At 46.7% G+C, this 25,902-nt stretch overlaps 1 protein-coding gene across 1 annotated transcript in view; it reads right to left on the bottom strand.

The window, feature by feature from the left end:
- Positions 1 to 1,741: 1,741 nt before the first annotated feature.
- LOC123465423 overlaps positions 1,742 to 25,902 on the bottom strand; it is an 88,666-nt gene continuing 64,505 nt past the window's right edge. The window contains exon 3 of the transcript XR_006640656.1: positions 1,742 to 2,925. The gene's annotated coding sequence lies outside the window, so the exon portion shown is untranslated. The remainder of the gene's footprint in view (positions 2,926 to 25,902) is intronic.

Raw genomic sequence — 25,902 nt, 5'->3', positions numbered from 1 at the left:
TGATGAGGCGACCCTTTTATTATTATCATTTTACCCTTATATCATCATTATCATTTACTCTTGGTAATATTCTGTGTCTTGAAGCTTACTTTGAAGTTAATATAGCCACCATTGGTATATATTTATCCATCATTTTAGTTTTAACCTGTGTCTTCATACGTGAAATATATTTCATATAGACAGCAAAAAAATTGAGGTTAATTTTATTTTTAATACATTAGGATGATGTCCAATACTTTGGCCACCTGATGCGAAGAACTGACTCATTGGAAAAGACCCCGAGGCTGGGAAAGATTGAAGGCAGGAGGAGAAGGGGACGACAGAGAACGAGATGGTTGGATGGTATCACGGACTCAATGGACAGGAGTCTGAGCAAGCTCCAGGAGTTGGTGAAGGACAGGGAAGCCTGGCATGCTGCAGTCCATGGGGTCACAAAGAGTTGGACATGACTGAGTGACTGAACAACAGGATGATCTCCTTTAATAGTACTGCTTAGAGTATATTTACATTTAAGGTCGCTGTTGTTATGGCTGGCTTTAGGTCACCCATTTCTGTATTTGTTTCCTATTCTTCTCATCTATACTTCATCCGCTTTTACCTTTTTCTCTGCCTTGTTTTAGATTATCTTTTGAAAAAAATTTATTTTGAAATAATTATGAAAGAGTTGCAAAGAGAGTAAAAAGTGTTCTCAAATACTTTTTAATCTAACCTTCTTTACTGTTCACATCTTACATAAACATGCTAGTGTATTTATCAAAAACTAAGAAATTCACATTGGTACAGTATGATTAACTAAACTACAGATTTCGTTTGGATTTTCCCTTTTCTATTCCAGGACCCCATCCAGGATCCCACATTTCAGCTGTTCATCATGTCTCCTTAGGTTCCCCCTGGCTGTGGCAGTTTCTCAGATTTTTCTGGTTTTTGATGACCTGAACAGTTTTTAAGAGTACTTGTCAGGTATTCTATAGTGTTAAGTCTCTTCAGTCGTGTCTGAGTCTTTGAGACCCTCTGGACTGTAACCTTCCAGGCTTCTCTGTCCATGGGGTTCTCCAGGAAAGAATACTGGAGTGGGTTTCCATGCCCTCATCCAGGGGACCTTCCAAACCTGGGAATCGAACCCGGGTCTCTTCTGTCTCCTGCATTGGCAGGTGGTTTCTTTACCACTAGCGCCACCTGGGAAGCTTGTTCCTCAGTTTGCGTTTGTCTGGTGTTTTCTCTTGATTAGTCTGTGGTTATGGATTTGGGGCAAGAATAGCACTGAGGGGATGTGCCCCGTCATCCTGTTATATCAGGGGATAGATGAGATTAATGTGACTTACTGGTGATGTTAACTTTCATTACTTGGTTAAGGTGGCTATTTGTCAGATTTCTAAACTATAAAGCTACTGTTTTTCCCTTTTCAAAAAATTTAAACTATATGCAAGTCACTAAATTCAGCCTACACCCAAGGGGAGGGGAATTCAGCTTCACCTCGTGAAGGGACAAGCATCTAGGAATAATCGAAATCTTTTATCTTCTATTTTATCTCCATCATTGGCTGCTTACCTGTAATCAGTGTTTTTTGGAGTTTCTCCAGGGCTTAAAGCAAACATTTTTATCCAAAAAAAACAAAAACATTAATTCAAAAAGACACCTGAACCCCAATATTCATAGCAGCATTATTTACAATTGCCAAGATATGGAAGTAACCTAAGTGTCCATTAGATGAGTGGATAAGATTTATATACACAGTGGTATATTACTCAGCCATTAAGAAACCAAAATTTTGCCATTTGCAGCTATATGAATGGACTTGAAGGGCCTTATGGTAAGTAAAATACATCAGCGAAAGACAAATACCATATAAGTATGCTGTCACTTATATGTGGTATCTAAAAAATACAACAAACTAGTGAATTTAATAAAAAAGAAGCAAACTCACAGATAGAACAAACTAATAGTTACCAGTGGGGAGAAGGAAGGGGGAGGGGCAAGACAGAGGTAGGGGAGTAAGAGGTATGAACTATTAAGTATAGAATAAGCGACAAGGATATGTTGTACAACACAGAGAATACAGCCAATATTTTATAATAACTACAAATGGAGTATAACCTTTAAAATTTCTGACTCACTGAACTGTATACCTGTAACTTATATAATATCATACAACTGTATTTCAACTAAAAAATCAAGTCAAATCAAATAAGCATTTTTAACTTACCATAATCTATCTTCGAATTCTGTTCTATGACTTCATGTACAAGTAACAGCCTTAACACAGCATGCTTTGATTTCTCCTATCCTTTGTGGCATTGTTGTAATACATTTTGCTTCTACATATATTATAAACCTCCAAATACATTGTTATTGCTTTAAACAGTCATTTAGATCTTTGGAATAATTCATCCAGGTGAAATTCACAGAACAGAAAATTAACTATTTTAAAGTGAACAATTCAGTGGCAATTAGTAGTCAATTATCTTTTAAAGAAAAAAAATTTAAAGGTTGAAAACAAGTCTTTTCATATTTATCCACGTTTACCATATATGGTGCTCATTATTGCTTTTCTTAAGTCTGACTTTCCATCCGGTATCATTATCCTTTAATCCGAATAACTTCCTTTAACATTTCTTGTAGTATATAGACCTTTGAATATTTTAAAGATGTCACCCATTGTCTTCTGGCTTGGAACATTTTGGTTGAGAAATCATGGTAATCTTTAGCTTGGTGTCCCTGTATGTAAATGTGTCTTTTTTCTAAGGCTGTTAGCATTTTCTCTTTAGCTGTGGTTTTCAGCAATTTTCTATGACGTACCTTGGTGTGATTTTCTTCATTTTTACCTTTCCTGAGGTTTGTTGAGCTTCTTGAATTTGTAGTTTATTGTTTTCATAAGATTTGCCAAAATTTCAGCCATTATGTATTCCTTTTTGCCTGCAGCTCCTCCTGGAACAATAATTACACATATGTTAGTATCTGTGGTATTGAAACATAGGTCACTGAGGCTCTGTTAACATAAAAAAAAGTTTTATTGAGATATAATTCATGTACTATACAATTCACACATTTAAAATATGGAATGCAATGGCTTTTAGTTATAAATAGATATGTGCAGCCATTACCATGGTCAATTTTCGAATATTTTCATCTCCAGTGAAATTCCATATGCTGGCTATCTCCCATCCCTAAGCAATCACCAATCTACTTTCTATCTGTACAGCGTTGCCTATTCTGGAAATATCAAATAAATGCAATAATATTAATTGTGGTCTTTTGTGGCTGGTTTCTTTCACTCTGCATAATGTTTTCAATGTTTTTCCATATGGTAGTATATATCAATACTTCTGACTTTTTATAGACAGACAGGGAGGCCTGGAGTGCTGCAGTTCATGGGGTCGCAAAGAGTCGGACACAACTGAGCGACTGAACTGAACTGAATATACCTTTGTATGAATATACCACACCTTGTTACCCATTCATTCTGTTAACTTTTAATCAGCCTTTTTGTTTTCCTCTCTGTGATTCATTTTGGATAGTTTCTATTGCTATTTCTTTCACTTCACTGATATTTTCTTCTGCACTGTCTAATCTGCTATTATGCCCATCTAGTGAATTTTTTATTTCAAATATTATATTTTCACCTATTCATTTAAAAATATTTTAAAATATATATTTAAAAGTTTAAATATATAATTTAAAAGTTAATAATTTCAAGTTAAAAAAATAGAACTACTATATGATCTAGTAATCCTACTTCTGAGTATATATCCAAAAGAAATGAAATCAGAATCTCAAGAAAATATCTGCAGCCCCATGTTCATTGTGGCATCATTCACAATAGCCAAGATATGGAAATGACCTAATTATCTGTTGATGGATGAGTGACAGATAAATGGATAAAGAAAATGTGATAGATATAGGTATATCACATTGCTATCTCTTTTTTCTTTATTTCTATAGTAAATATTTATTTATTTTAATTGGATGCTACTTACTTTACAATATTGTGGTCGTTTTTGCCATACATTGACATGAATCTGCCATGGGTGTACATGTGTTCCCCATTCTGACTCTCCCTCCCACCTCCCTCCCCATCCCATCCCTCAGGGTCATCCCAGTGCACCAGCCCTGAGCACCCTGTCTCATGCATCGAACCTGGACTGGCGATCTATTTCACATATGAGAATACACATGTTTTAATAGTGTTTTTAAACGAATCTCAAGTATGTCTTTTCGTGCTTACCTACTTCAGTACGTGTCTCTATATCAAGCCATGAGGCTGTATATTTTAATATATACTATTTGTAAATTAAAAAATAAATAAGTAATAAACACATTAAATATATAATTTAAAATTTCTTTCCTCACCATTTTCATGTTTTCCTTTAAATCCTTGAATATATTTATATTAGACGTTTTATTAATAAAAGTCCTCTGTCATTTCTGGCTCTGTTTCTACTGACTGATTTTTGCCCTGGCTTTGAAAGCAGCACATTTTCCTGCTTCCTTACGTGTCTAGTAATTTTTTTATTGGATCTTAAATACTGTGAATGTTTGAGCATCTGGATTTGATGTCTTCCTTTAACTCTGTTTTGGAAGTCAGTTGAGTTACTTGCACATCAGCCTGAGCTTTTCCAGGCTTGTTTTTTGGTTTCATCAGAGCAGATCGAGAGTAGCATTTATTCCTGGGCTGTGTGTGCTGTGCTTAGTCATTCAGTTGTGTCTGACTCTTTTGCAACCCCATGGACTGTGGCCCACCAGACTCCTATGTCCATGGAGATGCTCTAAGCAAGAATACTGGAGTGGGTTGCCATGCCCTCCTCCAGGGGATCTTCCCGACCCAGGAATCGAACGTGGGCTAGCTTATCCTTATTGCTAAGGTATGATGTTTCTTGGGGTTTCTACTGAATGCCCTGGATTTTCAAAAGGTTTCTTTATGCTGGCTGGTGGGAAATTGAATGTCTTTCAAACCTGTGAGAACTCTGGGAATGTCAGCTTATAGCTTCGTGGTAGTTCTTTGCCTGACTTTTTGGCATTCCATCCTATGTGTGAATAGCTTACTGTCAAGCAATCCAATCAAGTCCCCATGCAGATATCTAGAACTCTTTCTCTGTGTTGCTCCCTCCTTTCCAGTACTCTGCCTTGCAAATTCCAGATTTCTCAGTCTCCCAAACTCTAATGTCTTCCTCTTTAACTCACAGAGACCACTGTGCTCTTCGAGGGTTTTTCCTTCTCACTGCACGGTCCAGAAAGTGCCTCCAGACAGAAACCAAGGGCTGTCACAGACTTTACCTTATTTATTTTCCTTCTCTCAGGGATCACTGCCTGTTGTCCAATATCTAAAAACAGCTGTTTCATATAGTTAAGTTTTCTAGGTGTTTTTTTTTTTTTTTTTAATGGCAGGAGAAAAAGTTTGGTACGATTTGCTCCAACACAGTTGATATCAGAAGTCACAGGAGAGATTTTTAAGCAGGGATATGATCATATTTGTTTTGAAGGAAAACCTGGTGGCCATCTGAGAGTCTCTTGAATGGACAAGAGGTAAATACCTAGATAGAAAGACAGAAAAGGAGATTATTTAAGCTGTCTGTGAAGGAGCTGATGGTGGTCTGAATGGGAAGAGCAGCAGGGGAACTGGAGAGGTGTGAAGACATGAGAGCTCTTTAGGAGGTGGGACTGGCAAGACTTGCTGAGAGATTGCATGTACATGACAGGTGAAATAAGGGGTTCAAGATGACCCCCACTTATGGTAGTGCCATTTACTGAGACTGAGGAAGAAGCAGCCTTGTTTTTCTTTTTTTAAAGGAGTATATTGTCTGTAGTGAGTTCAGTTGTGGACATATGGAATTTGAGTCGCTGGTGAGCTGCCCTACCAGAGGAGGCAGTTAGATATGTAAACCTGGGATTCACAGGAGAGCTGGTGGCTGAAAAAAATCAATGTGGGGTTTATGGCATATACATGACACGGTAAGTGAGGCCACGGGAATGGGTGAAATTGTCCAGGGAGAGGGTGTCCAGTGACCAGAGAGGGCAGCCCTAGACAGAGTGAATGTCTTCATTTCTACTGTAGAGCTGGATGCTGAGAGAATGGGCCACAGCTCAGAGAAGTTGTGATGGGGAGGAAATGGGATTAAGTGGGAGCCCTGCTCATCCTGTCCCTGGAGAAGAAGCCCTGGGGGGTAGGGGGCTCAGGGCCCAGGGATGGGAGTAGGGGTGCTAGGAGAGAAGTCATCAGGTCCCAAGGCACATTCTGCTCACTTCAGTGTTCCTTTGGTTTCTGTCTGGCCCTGCCTGTCTCACCTCCAGGCACTACCATTAACAGTAGGACAAAGAAATGGAAAACTAGGGCAAAGAAATGCATAATAGAAATAGAAATAGTTTCTAAACCCCAAAGTAGGAGAAAACCTCAACTGGTATTTTGGAGGCGACAGGCAGCAGTTGCCACTCCGTCTCCACAGGCCAGCATTGTCAACTTGGCCCTGCGCCCTGCAGCTGGGCCCTGCGGGCTGGCCACACTCCAACCCGCCCACATATCTTCCCCCCACTTCTGGCACTGGGAACCATGCCAGCGCCTCCCCAGGCAGCCCGCCGTGTGGCTAAGCCTAGGGAGCGAGTAGGAGGACTCCAGAGCGACTGGGACAGGGAGCAGCAGAAAGGCTGCCGCTCTTTGTGGTGCTGGCAGGGATGGTGAGCCCAATCCTGTGTGCCCACCCTCAGTGGTCTCCCTGACTCTTCTTTCCTAATCTCACTCATGCCTCCTGGAACTAAGGAACTAGCCATGGTGTCACCACCCAACTCTGACTTGAATTCATTCTCTGTTGGCCTATTCTTCCATTGGCTCTTGTCTGTCTCCTCAATGGGCTGGGGGGCCCTCCCAGGCCCTGGACCTGCCAGCAGTTGCTATTTGTTTGATTTCTCCACAGTCCACCTAGCTTGGAAACACGCCAGGGCCACGCTGAAGGGACCCTTCTTCATCAGCTTTGCCGTCAACTTTGCAGTCAACTCAGATACGTGGTCTGCTGACTGACTTGTGATGAACTGCAGTGTTCCTTTGAACTGGGGAGCCTCTTGGGGCATGGACAATAAGACCTGGCTCCCCCTGGCTTCATTTGCACTCAACTTCTCAAGGGCATGGCTTTTGGGTAGAGCAAGGTACAGCTGGATTTCTTTTCTTTTTTTTTTTTTTTTTTTAGGTCCTGCTGTGGGTCATGTGGGATCTTAGTTCTCCAACCAGGGATTGAACCTGTGCCCCCTGCCTTGGGAGCACAGAGTCTTAACCACTGGACTGCCAGGGAAGTCCCTGGATTTCTTTTTCTGAATTAAAATAAATAATTGGCATTGAAACATGTATATTACTATATGTGAAATAGATCACCAGTCCAGGTTCAATGCATGAGACAGTGTGCTCAGGGCCAGTGTACTGGGATGACCCTGAGGGATGGGGAGGGAGGTGGGAGGGGGGTTCAGGATGGGGAACACATGTACACCCATGGCTGATTCACGTCAATGTATGGCAAAAACCACTACAGTATTGTAAAGTAATTAGCCTCCAATTAAAATAAATTAATTAATTTAAATAAATAAATAAATAGTTGGGGGCCCTTCCAGACCATCAGCAGTGAGCCCATACTCATCCCCTCCCCCAGACCTGGGAAAACAATGCTCTCTCTCCAGTGGGTACTGGACCTTCTGGGCTGCAGGGGGCATGTGTATCGACAAGGCTACTCATCTTGACCCACTGCATCTTTGACTTCTGTCAGTGGAGGTTCTCGGAGAAGCAGACATCAAGATAAGATTAAATGTGCAAGTGCTGTCTTGGGGGAGACCCCTGTGAAGGATGCAGGGGAAGAAGTAGAAGCAGGCAGGGAGCATCTTCCCATCCCAGTGCAGGACTGATCCCTGAGAAAGGAGAGGAGGAAGGAAGGAAGCACGATGTGAGGCTGCTCACATCACAGCCTGGTTCTGAGAAAGTTTAGATCACCGGGAATTACCTGAGCAAGGCTTGCTTATTGGAGGAGTCTTGTCCCAGGGATGGGCTGGGATTGGCATCCTCACTGGACTTAGTCCTTGGCTGGGAGCAGCCTGGGGGGAATTTGGCCTTAATATAAACACCACCGTGGATCCCAAAGTGGAATCCCTGGGGCTGTTGGTGACCTCTGCTTCCCACAGCAGCAGGTTTTCTTGAGGGAAACTCTGAGCAGCACATATCCATGCCCACCTCACCCTCCCTGCAGCCTCCTGGGCTTCCCCACTCTGCCACCTTGCCTGGGACCAGTCTTCACTGGTTTGTTCCCAAGGCAATCGTTTCTTCCCTTCCAGCCAGACTTGGGGCCAGACGATCTGCCTGGGCCTCCTCAAGCTCCTCAAGCAGGGCCCAGGCCCCCGATCCCTGCCTGGGTGGAGAGCTGCTTGGAGCAGGCTGGGAGCAGGGGCCAGTGGGAAGGGGCTGGGTGCTTTGGTTCACCCACCGGCCAGGTGGTCAGTGCAGAGACGTTAACAACAGCTCCCAAAGGAAGGCTGCTGCTACTTCTGTCCTTGGTCTGTGCCCTCTGTTCTCAGGTAGATCTGGAAACCCAATCCTTCTTCCCTAGGCCTTCAAGGAAGCCATGACCGGTTCCTCGGGGAAGTACAGATGAACAGCTCTCTGAGTGCTCTTGGCCCACCTGTGTTGCTTGTGGTGGGAAAAGGGTAAAGGGATGGGCCAGTGGGCAGCGGGCAGCTGACCAGAGCCAATGGAAGATCCAACCAGGATCCTGAGAGAAAATATTTCCTCTGGAAGGATAGCCATGACGCTGGCCCAGCTGGTGGTTTCTCCTGGCCCAAACATCAGTCTGCTTTGGTGGTAGGCCCCCAGGATCTGGTCTAATGCCTGGGACACAGTGGGTGCCCAGAACCTGTGGGTGGAACAAGTGTCTTCTCCTGGTTTGCCCTCCAGTGATCCCCTTTACCCTCCACTAGAATGTCAAGTTCATGAGAGCAGGAACTTCGTGTTTTCCCTGCAATATCCTAGCTCAGAGCTGGCACTCAACAAAGAGTGTCCATTGGGTGCCAGAGCCCTTCTCCCAGGGGCACAAGAAGAAGGAAAGTGTAGGCCCAGTCCACGAGAACTCACAGTCTACTGGGGAAACACAGCCTTGCAGGCAGCAGATGGTGAGCCTGGATTTACTCTGAAGCAGCTAGACATAAGGACTGATTTAAAAGAAAGCTCTGAACAAGAACATAGCTGACCACAGCTGGTTGGTGGAGACTTTGGTGTGGAGGGGGACATTGGAATGACTGAGGTGAAAAGAGCTGGCTGAAGCCAGCTGCCGCACATTTCCTTTCTAGGCTTCTTATTTAAGGGGAACACATGTGCTGACCCAGAACTCTGGACACATGGCTTGGATGTGGGAAAGTGGGACTGGCCTGGAAAATCCGATAGGATGCTTCCTAGTCTCGTGCTGGAACCGCTCATGGTAAAGAAGAGCCCAGAGGGAGGCCTGTCTCTCTGCTGGTGGCTAGGCCAAATTCCCAGGCAATGGGTCTTACCCGTAGGCCTGTCTTTGGCTCTCTTGCTGGAGGTTGGCAGAAGTCAAGTGTATCGAGGAAAGAGAAAGGCTTCTTGGACCCACGAGAGGGAAGCAATACAGTCTCTGCCCCTGCCACCCCTCAGAGGCGCATCCTCAACATGACAGCACATCCCTTCAAGTCCTTCAGCCTTGATCCGTCAAGAGAGAACACCTTATTCGTTCGCACATTGCCTTTGGACTCCAAGTTGTCACTGCCAGCCTGAGACTGTAAGTGCCCAGAGCGCAGGTTCCAATGCCCTGTCATTTGCTGGGAGATTATTCTATGCAACTTCAGATGCACTAAGGGCTCTAACTGAATGAAAAGGAATTAATGAACAAATGCCACTCCCCTGAGATATCATAAGGCTCTTTTTCCTATGTTGGGAATGGTATGGACCTGAACCTTTCACACTCCATCTCAGCAGGCAGACTAGGGTTGGGGTTTAGGTTGAGGTTAGGGTTATGGTTGAAATAGGGCTTAGTCCATGGCTAGGGCTAGAATAAAAGAAGTAGTCCCCACTGGGATGGAATCCAGTCTTTCCCCCTCCTCCCCACCCCACTGGGCCATATCACCCAAGGCTGCTTCATGAATCTTTGAGGAAAAGCTCAAAGTTCAAATTTTTAGCTGGAATTAAAGGTATGGCAGTCTCTATTGATGCAAGAGTTACAGGTGGAGCAAGAGTCAACCAAGTCATGGGGTCACAAAGAGTCAGACATGACTGAGCAACTGAGCAACAACAACAGCAACGAAGATTCAGCCACGATTGGCTGTGAATGTGGCAGTGGTAGTTCTTTCAGGAGCTGAGGCTTGGCAGAGAGCAATGTTGAGAGGAGGGAATGGATTCGTCTGGAGCGGGCAGGTTCTGAGGGGGAGACCTACGGAGGGACACCTTGGTGAGGGCTCCAGCAGACAGTCTTTGGTTTCCTCCTCCTCTTCCTCTTGGCTGACACCATGTGATAAGAATTGTGCTTACTCCTTTGCAGACATCTTATTTTGTCCGCAGGACACTCTACAAGCAAAGTCTGATATCATCCCATTTTACAGATGAGGAAACTGAGGCTGAAGAACGTTAGACAACTAGTCTACGAGTTCAAATGGGGCTAGGGGTGGGACCTGGCTCTGACTGACTCCAGAGACTTTATTACTGCCATCTGCTCACTCAAGTTTCTCTTGGGGTCTAGGCTTGCTGTGGGTGTCCATGGGACAGGTGATACTTCTGACGCAGAACTGTCCCAAGCCTGACTCATGCATAACACCCTTCTGTCCAGTGCCCCTACAGCTCTACTCCCCTGGAGCCCTTTGGTCCTCCTGGGCCTCCTGGGAATTCCAGCAGGTCCACGTGAGCAGAAGCTTGCTCCCCAGGGTATGTGATATCTCTACAGACTCACCCCAAAACGACTGGGGTGGGACCAGCCTCCAACCCCTGCCCTATCCTGCTCCTCTGCCTCTCTTAGCCCTGCTGTTCTCAGCAGTCTTCCTGCCTCCTGATAACTGTGGGAGGATCTAGCAGCTTGTGCATGAGGTTAGCTGGCCCCCGTCCAGGCTGAATTTCACTTGGTTATTTCCTAACCATATTTCTAACCTCCTCTAGAGACTCAATCTCAGTCTTGGCTGATTCTGAGCAGTCCAGTTGTTAGCTTCTCTGTGGATTTCATTAGTATCTTCTTTATTGGCATCTTACAAAGTTTTTAATGAAGGTGTTCCTGCAGAGTGAGCCTGGAGCGGGTCACTCCGGTTGGTCAGAGTTTGGTGTTGATAAAGCCAAGCATGTGGGTTCAGGCACACCAGGCCTGCTGAGCTGAGTGGTGCTGGGCTGCCAACCATAGGCTGAGGCTGAGCCCACAGGCTGACTTTGGGGACCTGAACCCCGGGTGACAGTGGGTGTGGAAAGTCATACTAATAAACAAACCAGAGTACCTGTAGAGATGCTGCCTTAGAAGTCTGGCCCCAGGTGTCTGCCTCCTCCCTCACCTCCCTGCCATCATTACACAGGGTTTAACGCAGGCCTGCACCCTCCTGCATTGGGAAGATGGTGTAGTGATGGTGTGCAGAGGGGAACCGGTCTGGACCCTGCTCCCTGCCCTGGCACTGGCAAGGCCCTGTGGTTTCAGTGTTACAGTATCTCACTGGGGGAGGGCTTTGCTGCCAGACCTGCATGGGAACTTTCTTCTCTGCCCTTCCTTCTCCTTCTTCCCCCTGAACTGACCCAAACTGGACCCTCAAGGAGTACATATGGCTCACCTGTGGTGTTGATGGCTCCTCTGGTTGGAAAGGGCCACATCTGCCTCATTTCCAAGATGGTACAGAAAAGTGGGATGGGACCCTGGTGACCTTGTTGCCCTGTGTGCCCAGCCCTCTCTGCTCCAGTGGTGGAAATGGCTGGGTGGGCGCTGAGGGGCCATGATCCCTCCCCAGGACCCTCTGGGCCCATTTACAAGGCCCCACAGGGTAAAGCTTGTAGCTGGAAAACAGGGGCAAGCACCTTGGCTGCTGAAAGGCTGGGTCCACGCTGTCACCCTTGTTAGCCTGGATTCTCCCCTAATAAAAGGGCCCCTGTATTCTGGGACAGTAAATTTATTTTGCAGCCTCTGTGAGTTTGTAGACTATGGCTTCTATTCTGTTTATGATTTTTCTATTACTATTTTTCTCTGCCTCCTAGGGGCTGAGTATAAGGGAGACAGATAGCAGAGTCCAAGGGCCACTCCACCAAAGGCTGCCAGCATCACCTTTGCTTCATCTGCAGTGCCAGGCTGCTGTGTCACCCAACTGCAGGGGTGGGGGACATGATATATGCAACATGATGGGTGCTATGGACTGTATGTTTGTGTCCCCCTGAAATTCATGTTGAAACTCGAATCCCCAGTGTGATGTTATGAGGAGGTGGGACCTTTGGGAGGTGATTAGGTCATGAGGGTGGAGTCCACATGAATGTGATTAGTGTCCTCACAGGAGACAGAAGAAGGGAGCTTGTTTCTTGTTTCTCTCTCTGTTCTCTGTTGTGTGAGGATATAATGAGAAGAAAGCCAACTGAAAATCAGGAACAGGACCTTCACAAAGAACTAGACCATGATGGCACTCTGACCTCGAACTTCTGGCCTCCAGGACTGTGAGGGGAAAAATTGTTGAAGTCACCTAGCCTCTGGTATGCTGTTATAGCATCCTGGGCTGATAAAATAGGAATCTTCACAAAGGAGGTGATTCCTGGCCAGGGGGCTGAAGGGTCCATCCTTTTTCCAGATGGCCAAAATCAGGAGGGCGATGCTGGGGGATAAATGCGGAGGGAGATGCTGGGGGTGCATGAACAGCACGAGCAAAGGTGCACAAGCAAGAGCAGCTGGGTGGGCTTGGGGACCTGCAGTTATTTCGGCACAGCTCTTGACTTTGGCCTCCCAGTGCCTGGCACTTGGCTGGTGCTTAGAAGACACTGGGTGAATGAATCCATCTCCATGCCCGGGGGTACCACATGCATCTGTAGAACTCCTGAGCCTGTATCCCCCGCTAGACTGAAAGCTGGTCAAGGATGGGTCTGTGAGGGAGTAGCTGCTTAGGGTGGCACAGAGGGTTGAACTGGGACTCTAGAACCCAGTTCTCCTGACTCTCACCTCGGTGCCCTTTTCATTCCGTCTCATTTCCTCTCAGTCCACATCCATCTCTTCCTTCTGTAGCCCCTTCTGTGCTCTCAGGAAGAGCCCCTTACACTCACATGACTCCTCAGCTCTTGTCTTGCACAAGAGCTATTTCTAGCTCATGTGTTCCACCTGTTTCTTCAACTAGACTGTCAGCAACTTCAAGGTCGAGATTGGGCCTCTTCTGTGTTCTGTGAGTTACACACTTCCTACACCACACTCTCTTGCCTCCTTCCCCAAGAGCTTTGTGGGCTCATCTTTCAAGGGCTGGCTAACCCAAACTTAAGAGTTCCAGACCTTTCTATGTACACACCTGTGGCCCTGTCCATGCCATGTACAGGGAAATCACCTTAGTAAGGAACCTCCACTGTCCCCTCCTTTCGGGAGTTTGCAGTCAGGACAGGGAGGGAAAATGGCCTCCAACATAGCAGAAATGTGGACCTCTCTTATTTTGTGAGTGTGTTCTTGAAATGTATGTGGGAGCTGAGTCCGCCATTGGATGCGCTGGGAAAAAGTCACTAACTGAGGAAATCTGATGGTGAAATTTTTTAAGCTAATGACATTGAATTTATTTCACATTTCCATGGTATCGTTGGCTTATTAGGGTTTGAGTCTATTCATTTACCAGTTATCTAATAAAAATCCATCCATCCCAATGAATCTGTCCATCCCAGTGAATTCCAATATACAGGAATTAATTTTATCAAAAGGAATACTTGTATTTTACTTGCAGTAACTTCTTTTTCAAAGTGACAAACACCCTAACGGACCCACTGTGTGATATTATGACTAGAAGCTGAATACAAATGAAAGTGGGCCTTACTGTTCTTGTCCAATAGATGGTTATTGAAGTGTGTTTAGATTTGTATATAAATGTCACTAGGGCCTACAACCTAATTTCTCCAATGGACTCTACCCATAGAGTACAGGGAATCAGATAGGCTGTCTCTGCAACCACTTCTGCCTCTTACTTAGTGATGTCAGGCACATGAGCTAGCTTTTCTGGTCCTCAGTTTCCTTGACTATAAAATGGGGACAATCAAAGCAACTGCCTTGTAGGGTTGTGATCTAGGTGAACATGGTGCTGAACGTCAAGGGCATGGAACACCTGAACTGGGCAAAGGTAGGGACTGAGAAGGGTAAGTAGCTCCCTCCTAAGGTGATCCTGAAGCATAAACACATTCCCCTAAGGGCAGTTCTCCCCACCATGCCCCCACAGGGGAAATGATTGTACTCATTCTGAGGCAAGGTGGGAGTAGGGGGAGCAGTAAGGGCCAGATTCTTCTGTGACACCCTATGGGCAGGGTGTCCACTGGCGCTGGATGCAACCATATAAACATAAGTATTAGCGAGAGCTTGCTTTCGGAGCTCATGCACTTAAAATAGAATGGTAGAGACACAGATGACATTCAGACCTGGAAAGCTTCTGGAGTCCATGAGGCCCTCCCCTATCCCGGGCTTGCTGAGGTCGGCTGCAGCGGTACCAGAAGGCTCTTTCCAGTGGGCCTGCCTTTCCACTTGCAGTGCCTGCAGCTTCTCTGATGGAGGGAGGGCTTTCTCCAGCACCCTGGTGCTTGCCCAGACCGACCCAGGGCACGCCCCCCTCCCCAACCCCAGGGCCAGCATCAACTGATGGGGGATGGGAATCAGTGGGAAAATGCTCCACCCTCCTCCCATCCCAGCTATCCAGTGGAGCACTTCTCGGGAGGGTCCCCACTCTCTCTCAGTCAGTCCCCAGCTGGTTGTGCCTGAGGCCACTGGCTATTTAATGCCCCGCTTTGTGGCTTCTCTCCCTTTCTTACTTTCTCTGTTTCCAAATATGTACTTCCTGTGACCACCTCCCCAATCAACTCCCTCAGCCCTACTCTTTGTCTCTGGGTCTGCTTTGAGGGGGAATCCAAACTAAACCCCTTTTTCTGTCTTCTGCAATTCTTGAGTGAGCCAGGTGGGCGGGGAGACAGGAACCTGAGGAAAGCTCCTTACAAAAGAAATAGAATCAGCCTACTGGACATTTGTTTTCCAAGCACTTTCTTTCACCTCCATCCTTCTTATCCAAAGTGCAGAGGAGCAGCCAGGGCATCACCTGGGAGCTCGAGAGAAATGCAGACCCACCCCAGGCTGGCTGAATCCAAACCTGCATTTTGAACAAGATCCCTAGGTGGTTCGCGTGCCCCTTAGAGTTGGAGAAGCCGCATACTGCATCTTTCTCCAGTCACATGAAGATCCTGTGACAAAGCATTACCATTTGTAGTATGTAGTGGCCCCCCAAATTCATGTTCACCAGAACTTTAGGATGTGATCCTATTTGGGGCCTCCCTGGTGGCTCAGTGGTAAAAAATCTGCCTGCCAATGTAGGAGACACAGGTTCGTTCCCTGCCTGGTCCAGGAAAATTCCACATGCCCTGGAGCAACTAAGCCCGTGGGTCACAACTACTGAGCCTGTGCTCTAGAGCCCACGCTCTGCAACAAGAGAAACCAGCGCAGTGAGAAGCCTGCGCACCACTAGAAAGTAGCCCCTGCTCACTGAAACTAGAAAAAAACTTGCAAACCAAAGAAGACCTGGCACCGCCAAAAAATAAAAATAAATAAATAAAAATTAAGAACATGATCTTATTTGAACTTGGGGTATTTGCAGATGTAATTAGTTAAGATGAGCTCATACTAGATGGGGTGGACCCTAAATTTGATGACTAGTGTCCATATGAGAAGAAGACAGGATGCACAGAGACACACACAGAAGCAGGGCACATTTCAGAGACTGTAGTTACGGTTACGCTGCCATAAGCCAAGGGACACCAGGAACCACCGGGAGCTGGAAGAGGCAAGGAAGGATATGCACTAGAATCTTCGGCCCAGAGGACAACTTGATTTTGGGCTTCTAGGCTTGAGAGCTGTAAGAGAAGAAGTTTCTGTTGTGGGAAGCCACCACATTTGTGGTACTACATTACAGCAGCCCCAGGAAACTAATAGACTATTCTTTCCAATTTCACAGCCACAGAGGTGGTAAAGTCAAGACTTGACCGAGGCCCAGTTTATGTTGCTGAGTCAACGTGCTGTGGTAGGTGCCAGGCCCGGGGGGCCCCAGGAGCACTTCCAGGGCCAGGTTCTTAGACTGGGCCTGTTCCATGTGGTCACCCAGGACTTGGAGGCAGCCACAGGGACATATGACTCAGGGGTGCAAATGACATGAGGTTGGGAGTGATGGCTGAACCAGGACTCGGAAAGATTTAGGCAGGTTGGAACAAGGGTCCCAACACTAGATGATGAAACCCCACCAAGATGAGAGGAAAGCTCAACGCTTAGGTGACAAAGAACAACCATACAGAAATAGGATAGGGAGAGCTAGCTTGACAGATGTTCTGATGGAAACAAAAACTAGAGCAGGAGTGTGGGTGGTTTATGTGACCTCAAGCTCAGCTGGAGCTGAGAGGGTGATGCAGTTAGTGGAGTGGGACCGTAGCCCTCAGCTGCATCAATGGAAGTGGGATGCCTATCCCCAGCGGGTGGGGGCAGCATCTTCTGCTTCCGCTCTGTGTTGCTCTTGCCACCCCTGGAGGACCAGGTCAAGGCAGGGGCACCACTTTTAAAAAGGACTGCAAACTACAGTGTTTGTGGGGCAACCAGAATGGTGAAGATTCAAAAACAAGAGTGATAAGAGCTGCCATTTATTGAATACTCCTTATGTGCCAGAAACTGGGCGAGGTGAGTGAGATAGGCACTGTCTTGTCCCCAGGGGACGCTTACAGCCTGCTGACCAAGGAACCTGGAAGCTGATAAATACATGTATTTATTTAGAAATGTATACATGCTACAGAGGAGTGCAGGGTGCTCCGAGAGCACTAACCCAGAGAACCTGACACAGACTGGGGATTCAAGTTTTCACCTTTGAGCCCATTTATGAAAGCTGACTAAGTGCTACCCAGGGGAGCATGGTACCTTTGAAACAAAACACAGCAGGTTCAAAGGCCCTGGGGCACATTTGAAAAACAGAGAGAAGAGTTGTATTGAGGGATGTGGCTTGGTTAGTGAGGGTCTTGGAAACACTGTTTTGGCCATGTTGTGAGGAATGGATTGGAGAGAGGCAAGAGTGGAGACCAGTTAGGGAGGGGTTGGAGACAGCCTGGGTTAGTCTCCTATCACTGCTGTAACAAATCATCACAAAATTAGTGGCTTAAAATAACACAAATGTCTCCTCTTACAGTTCTGGAGGTCAGAAGTCTGAAAGGAGTCTCACTGGGCTAAAATCAAGGTATCAGCAGGGCTGTGTTCTTCTGGAGGTTCCAAGGAGAATGCATTTCCTCCACCTCTTCAGGCTTCGACAGGCTGGCCACATTCCCTGGCTCATGACGCCTTTCTGTCTTCCCAGCCAGCAATGGCCAATCAAGACTTTTTCATCAGTTGGGAATCTGCCTCCCTCTTTTATGTCTAAGGACCCTCATTATAATGGACCCATCCACATAACCTGAGATAATTCCTTAATCTCCCTGTTTTAAAGGCAGCTGATTAGCGATTGTAATTCCTTCTTGCCATATAACATAGCACATTCATTGGTTCTGGGGATGGAGATGGAGATGTCTTCAGGAGGCCATTATTCAGCCGACCACACATTCTGATTTACATACATCACCTCATTTATTCCCCATGACTCCTCCCATGAAGTTGGTACTATTATTACACCCCTCCCCCATTAAAAAGAATTTTTTTTTGAGGGAACCACACAGCATGTGGGACCTTAGTTCCCCAGTCAGGCATTCGAAACAAGGAGTCTTAACCACTGAACCAACAGGAAAGTCCCCTATTAGTCCCTTTTTATGGACAGGATACAGAAGCTCACAGAGGTGACCTACATAAGGTCACACAGTTGGGAAGTGGCAGAGTCCAGAGTCAGATTCCAGGCTGATGTTGCAGATCCTGTGATCTTAGTCCCTGCCCCATACTGCCTCTCTACGCAGAGGGCAAGGGGAGCTGACTTCTGGTGTGCAATGGGCTAGGTCTTACCCAGAGTCAAGTTCTGGGTGACTCCAGAAGGCAGAGCCAGGCCAATACTTATAAGTTGTGTGTGTGTTAGTCACTCAGTCATGTTTGACTCTTTGCAACCCCACGGACTGTAGCCTGCCAGGCTTCTCTGTCCATGGGATTCTTCAGGCAAGAATATTGGAGTGGATTGCCATTCCCTTCTCCAGAGGATCTGGAGTAAGACAAAACTTTTTCCATTTCTAAAAAGTTCTTTGTGGTGATAAGCCTCAAAGAAGTTGGAAGTTGATCCTTTAGCAATGGAGAGTCACTGAAGACATGCTGAGAGAGGGTTCTAGAGACAAGAACGTGTGGATGAAGACTTTCTTCTTTCTCAGGTGAGAGGAAGGTGAGCATTGAGGTGACAAGAAACTCCCAGGCAGATAACCAATCATAGGAGGAGGGAAATCAAAGGTGGCCTCATAACCAGATTCAGAGTCAGAATCTGCAAGAGTACCAAAGAGGCCTCCTCTCATTTGGGGAAAGGAGCACCCCACACCTTTCCCCCTCAGATCCATCCATCTGCATCTGCCTGAAGGACCATCTGTTCATGAAATCTCTCTGTCTCTTCCAGGTGGGATCTTTTATGTTTTCCCACCTCTGGGAGAAACCTGCAAGGCTCACTTTGCTTAAATGGAGCTGAGATTAGACTCTAGCCTTGTGCCTATTGCTTGGATGTCAGGGCCCTGATCAGTCATCACCACAGGTAGCCCAGTGCAGGGGAAGAACCAGGCCAAATGTTTTCAGTGACTTTGGGGGGGCCCGTTTGGGGTCTGCCCAACAACACTTGTCCTTGGGCCCCGTTCTAGAGTCTTGAGCTGTGGGGAGTCGGGTTATATGACACCCCCACTGCAACAGCCTCTCCAGGCTGCCACTTCTGTAAGGCGGAGGTAGCCCTGGCTCTTGGCTTGGGATGGTCTCTTAGGAGAACAATGGGCAGGCTGGTGCCAGTGGGGATGGGGAAGTTTTGCTTCTTAGCAACAAAGGGAGCATTGGAATGGAAAAGAAGCCCGGGGGCTGCTGGGACTCTCTAGTTGGTTATTTCTCTCTGCTCCTAGACAGCTCCAGGCAGCATGGGGACCTGGACTCCCTCTGCCTAGCCTGTGGCTAACGTGCCTCCCCCGGAGTGAAGGGGGGTGGCCCGTGTGTCCACCACCCTGTGGCGAGGATCCAGCCCTTTCCACACCAGCGCGCTGCCGAAGGCTTGCAAGCTATTCGGGGAGTTGCACAAACTGGAAGAGGGCTGCTGGGGAGGGGTCGGAGGAAGGGTGTTGGGAGAACTGAGCTGTACTGCCGGCAGCTGCAGGGTGGGTGGCTGAGCACTGTCTTCTCTGGAGGGAGGTCAAGGACACAGCTGGAGCCTATTCGCAGCTCCCTCCCTCCTTCCTACAGTGCTGTGATAATATAGCTCCTAACACTTACTGAGCCCTTAGAACAGGGTCTTAGCCAGACTCTGTTCTCAGCCTTTTCCATGGATCATCTCATTTAATCCTTCACAACAGTCATATGAGACAGGGCTATTATTATCTCTATTTTAGAGATTAAATAATAATACTTTTAAAACACCCTAAGGCACGCAGAGGTTAAGTAAGCTAGTAAGTGCCTCAGCCAGGATTATGAACTCAGAGTTTGGCTCCAGAGGGTGAAACTAACCAGGCCTTGCTGCCTGTCATGTGACAGGCTGGCTACATGGTCCCACCTTTTGGGGCTGCCCTGTGAAGTGTCCCTTCGAGGCCGGCCCTCTTGGGGCCTTCCTCATGCTTTGAACATTATAACAGCCACCAATGTACTGCGCGCTTACTATGCACCAAGGATTGTGCCCTTTACAGGACTGATTTTTATAATCTTCACCACAACCCTGTGGAACAGATATTGTTGCTGCCTCCATTCTACAAGGTGTGGAAACCGAGGATCCCTAAGGTTTGATAACTTGTTCAAGGTCAAGTTAGGATATAGCAGAACCAGGATTTAAATTTGAACCAAAGTCTGACTCTGCAGCTTTTTATTCATTCATTTATTCAACCAATCAGCCTTTCATAGACTGTCTGACATATGCCAGGCACTGTGCTTGGCATCAGTGGGTATACACAAGGGCAACAGTTCTATATGTCTGACTATCTCTCTAGCTTAGACTGCTGTCTAGAACTGTGGACTTATGAATCCAACTGGCCACGTGACATCATTCTGAGACTAATGTACTCAAAACAGGACTCTTGACCCTTCCTCCAAAGTCGCTTGTGCAAAGCTTTCCTTAATTCTGCAAATGGCATCATTATCCAGGCAGTCGCTCAATCCAGGGCTTGAAAATTGAGACGCTATCATTTTTTTCCTCCCTTTTTGGCTATGCTGCACGGCACTAGGATCTTAGTTCCCTGACCAGGGATCAAACCCATGACGCCTGCACTGGAAGCTCGGAGTCTTAACCAGTGTATACCGCCAGGGAAGTCCAAGAAGCCAGCTTTGAATGCTTTCTTTCCTTGACCCCTGACATTTAATCTAGTGTCTGGTTGACTTGATCTCAAACATATCCTAAATCTTTTCATGTTTCTCCTTCCCTTATCCCCTCACCAATCCATATCCAGAGGGAAGTCAGCATGAACATAAATACATCAATCACATCATTTCATTCCTCTGCAGATTGCCACGTGCTCTGACCTACATGGCACTGCCTGAACTGAGTACTCTGTTGCCACCCTGGTTCCCTGCCCTCTCCCTCCTCTAACAAGCTGAGCTCTTTCCTACCTTTGCTTTTGCTCACATACCCCTCTCTGCCTAGACTGTTCTCCCATCGGATCTCAAATTATTATTATTTTTTGGCCACACCATGAGGCATGTGGGATGTTAGTTCACTGACCAGGGATCAAACCCGTAGCCCCTGCATTGAGTCTTAGCCACTGGACCACCGGGGAAGTCCCTAGGTCTCAATTTAAACGTCACCTCTTCAGAGAGGCCTTCCCTACCCAGTTTCTAAAAAGTAGTCACTCTCTTCTCTCTGCATGGCTCTTATTACCAAAGAATATTTTCTTAAAAAAATTTTTTTTCTCCTTGCCTATCTCCCTCACCCACTAGAATAAAAGCTTCATGAGAGCAAGGTTGGCCCTGAGCATCTGAAAGAGTACGTGGCAAATAGCAGGTGCTCATTAAGTATGGTGGCAGAGTTGGGGGGTAGAGCAAGGTGGGGGGCACACAGAGCAGTGGAAAATCCCTGGGAAATGACAGAGGAACAGCAGCCAAGAAGCAGCAGAAGGGACTAAAGAACCTTCTGTGAGCCCGGGCTAGGGGGCAGGGAGGCCTGAGGCTTCTAAGTTTCCACTCTGCCAGTCACTAGCCAAAGGCACTGAGCTTCTCTGAGCCAAAGCTCCCCCAGTTGACAACGGGAATAATGGTATTGTCACCTAATAGGGTTGTTGGGGGGTGTGGGGGACTCTGCTCGAACCCTCCAATGGCATCCCAGCTCGCTCTGGGTAAAAGCCAAGGTCACTGTAATGGCCTCCACGTGCCACACACTCCCTCCCCCCTCCTCCCTCTCCACTTCCCCTTTGCCCTCATCTCCTACTACTTCCTCTCACGCCTTTCTTCCAGCCCTGATGGCCTCCTCCACTTCCCAACTGCAGGGGCTTCAGCTTGATGTTCTCTCTGCCCAGAAAGCTCTTTCTCCAAATACCTGCGGAGACTCAGCCCTCAGTTCCTCCAGGTCTAGTCTCAAAGGTTCACCTCCTCGGTGAGACCACCAAGGGTAACACCGTTTGACACTGTGCCCTCTCTGCCTTCTCTCACTTCCCACAGGCTGGCATGATGTGAAAGTGAAAGTTGCTCAGTCGTGTCCGACTCTTTGCGACCCCATTGATTATACAGTCCATAGAATTCTCCCGGCAAGAATACTGGAGTGGGTAGGCTTTCCCTTCTCCAGGGGATCTTCCCAACCCAGGGATTGAACCCAGGTCTCCCGCATTGCAGGTGAATTCTTTACCAGCTGAGCCACAAGGGAAGCCCAAGAATACTGGAGTGGGTAGTCTATCCCTTCTGCAGGGGATCTTCCCGACCCAGGAATCAAACCGGGGTCTCCTGCACTGCAGATGGATTTTTTTTACCAACTGAGCTATCACTTCTTTCCTTCATGTAACCATTTGTCCTCCCTGTTAGAATGTAAGCTTCATGAGAGCAGGGAGTTTAGCTGTCTTATTCACTGCATCCCCACAGCCCTCAGCATATAGTAGGCATCCAGTCAGTCTGGATTGAATGAATCAATGAAGGGCTGGCATAGTGCCCAGCATATAAAAAATGTGTGGTAAGTGGCAGTTATTATTACAAATGACTATGTGTGGTCCCCCTTCCTGTGTCCGTGGCTTAGCACAGAGCCCTGCACTCAGTTGGCATGAGTTGAAAGAAGAACTCTACTTGAGGTAGAAAGTCCTCTCTACCTGCTACAAGACAAAATACAAAGACACGTGCTCTAAGAGTGCAGAGGAGGGAGGGCAGGACCGCAGGCAGTTTCTAAAAACCTGATCTCCAGACTCATTCCTGCCCCCAAAAAGGAAACAGGGGACTTCAAGCAAAGGGCAAGTCCCACAGAGGAGCACCAGGGAGGCTGCATGGCTCCTCTGCCTGGGCCCCTGGTCTTGGAAGGGGTCTGTCACTAGAATTCAGAGGGCTCATGAACTTGGATGGGGAAAGCTGCATCTTTATTTCTGCTCTCTCTCAATTCCATTTTAGCAGTTCCTTCAATCATGAATGCAGGCAAAAACCCACCATGATCTCAGAGGGCCTGTGACTCGGCCACCAACAGGAATCACATATGTTTTCATATCATAGTGAGTGAATCTTAAAATGTCAATATGCTCATCACTACTGTGAAATTATGATAATTGTAAGGCTCACTGCTGGATCTTGTTATTTAATCTGCTGAAAATGAGGCACATATATCACAAATTTTAAAAATATGTTGGCTGTATTTCAGTCTCATGGGTTTCCATTATAATCCTCTGTATTTTATTTTATGTATTTAAAAACATTATTCTGAGAAGGGAGGAGGGTTCAGGCTTCACCAGACTGCTAAGGGGTCTGTGGCACAAAAAAATGCCAAGAGCTCCGGGTTAGAGCATGAGCAGTGTGGTTGCAATTGGCCCCAGCTCTCTGGTGACTTCTTCCAATGGGAACCTACATACTCGCATGTGCTAAGTGGATTGGGGCAGACTCTTTCCATTCCTGGATGGGGGAATCCCCTTCCCCCACTGTCTCAGCTTCTGTCATTATGTCTGTGAACTGACTTGTCAAATGACTGGTAGGCCTAGGGTCTCAAACTCCTTCCTGGGAGTTTGATCAGGGCAGGCATTGGGTCTCTAACTCCTTCCTGGACACACTGTACCATCCAAACTATATTGCTCACTGTTCCCTGGGAGAGCTTCACACATCCTACCTTCTTACCATCGCCTCTGCCATTCTCTCTGGCTAGAATGCTGGCCCAAGGTCATGCTACTTAAACAGCAGATCTTCCAACCATACGGGCAAATAACATGTTTTCATGCCCTCAAGGGGCTTCTCAGGTGGCTCAGTGGTAAAGAATCCGCCTGTCAATGCAGGAGATGCAGGTATGATCCCTGGATCAGGAAGATCCCCTAGAGAAGGAAATGGCAACCCACTCACTCCAGTATTCTTGCCTGGAGAATCTCATGGAAAGAGGAGCCTGGTGCCAGTCTTTGGGGGTGAACTGCGGTCCATGGAGTGGCAAAGAGTTGGACATGACTGAGCATGCAGCACTTTCACAGAATCATCTTTCAGGATTTGAAATAGCTCAACTGGAATTCCATCACCTCCACTAGCTTTGTTCGTAGTGATGCTTTCTAAGGCCCACTTGACTTCACATTCCAGGATGTCTGGCTCTAGGTCACACCATCGTGATTATCTGGGTCATGAAGATATTTTTTGTACAGTTCTTCTGTGTATTCTTGCCATCTCTTCTTAATATCTTCTGCTTCTGTTAGGTCCCTACCATTTTTGTCCTTTATCGAGCCCATCTTTGTGTGAAATGTTCCCTTGGTATCTCTAATTTTCTTGAAGAGATCTCTAGTCTTTCCCATTCTGTTGTTTTCCTCTATTTCTTTGCACTGATCGCTGAGGAAGGCTTTCTTATCTCTTCTTGCTATTCTTTGGAACTCTGCATTCAGATGCTTTTATCTTTCCTTTTCTCCTTTGCAAACAACAGACTGGTTCCAAATAGGAAAAGGAGTACGTCAAGGCTGTATATTGTCACCCTGCTTATTTAACTTAGATGCAGAGTACATCATGAGAAACGCTGGGCTGGATGAAGCACAAGCCAGAATCAAGAATGCTGGGAGAAATATCAATAACCTCAGATATGCAGATGACACTACCCTTATGGCAGAGAGTGAAGAGGAACTAAAAAGCCTCTTGATGAAAGTGAAAGAGGAGAGTGAAAAAGTTGGCTTAAAGCTCAACATTCTGAAAATGAAGATCATGGCACCTGGTCCCATCACTTCCTGGGAAATAGATGAGGAAACAGTGGAAACAGTGTCAGACTTTACTTTTTTGGGCTCCAAAATCATTGCAAATGGTGACTGCAGCCATGAAATCAAAAGACACTTACTCCTTGGAAGGAAAGTTATGACCAACCTAGATAGCATATTGAAAAGCAGAGACATTACTTTGCCAACAAAGGTCTGTCTAGTCAAGGCTATGGTTTTTCCAGTAGTCATGTTATGGATGTGAGAGTTGGACTGTGAAGAAAGCTGGGTGCTGAAGAATTGATGCTTTTGAACTGTGGTGTTGGAGAAGACTCTTGAGAGTCCCTTGGACTGCAAGGAGATCCAACCAATCCATTCTGAAGGAGATCAGCGGTGGGATTTCTTTGGAAGGAATGATGATAAAGCTGAAACTCCAGTACTTTGGCCACCTCATGCGAAGAGTTGACCCATTGGAAAAGACTCTGATGCTGGGAGGGATTGGGGGCAGAAGGAGAAGGGGACGACAGAGGATGAGATAGCTGGATGGCATCACTGACTCAATGGACATGAGTCTGAGTGAACTCCGGGAGTTGGTGATGGACAGGGAGGCCTGGCGTGCTGCGATTCATGGGGTCGCAAAGAGTCGGACACGACTGAGTGACTGAACTGAACTGAACTGAGCATGCACTCATGCCCTCAAAACCCAATGTTCTGGAACCCCACTGAATACTTGCTCAAACACTTGAGCTGATCCTCAGCCGCTTCTCTGAGGAACATATTGGTTTTGCCCTCAAGCATTTTAGCAGCTTGAGGTAGGCAGTGGCCTTCTGTCGAGGCAAGAATGAAAGGAGAGCATATCCATTTTCAAAACAAAATGGCAACTCCTCTACCTGGGTCACCATTCCTGGTATGCAGAGCACCCAGGTCTGAGTTTTAATCTGCAGCACAGAAGCCTGCCCTCTGAATACTCACCAAAGAGCTCAGCCTTGACCCCATGTACCCAGCATCTGGTTCCCAACACTAATCTTTGGATAAAGCTCAGTCACCATGGTAATAAAATGACAGACCATAGACTCCAGGCTGGATAATAAAGAAGTGAAGAAAGCAGAGGGCTGATAAAGTAGGGGAAATAGAAGCATCAATGGATTGGACGCCCAAAGAGATAGAAGAACAGTTCTGGTAACAAACAAGCAAACTGGAAGATGTGGAGGTAGCAGAGAGCTGAGGCTTGAAAGTGAATTTTATTTATTTTTTTAAAAAATTATTGGAGTATA

This window comes from Bubalus bubalis, chromosome X, assembly GCF_019923935.1.
Source record: "Bubalus bubalis isolate 160015118507 breed Murrah chromosome X, NDDB_SH_1, whole genome shotgun sequence".
Lineage (NCBI taxonomy): Eukaryota > Metazoa > Chordata > Mammalia > Artiodactyla > Bovidae > Bubalus > Bubalus bubalis.
This window is presented reverse-complemented; position numbering and strand designations above follow the sequence as displayed.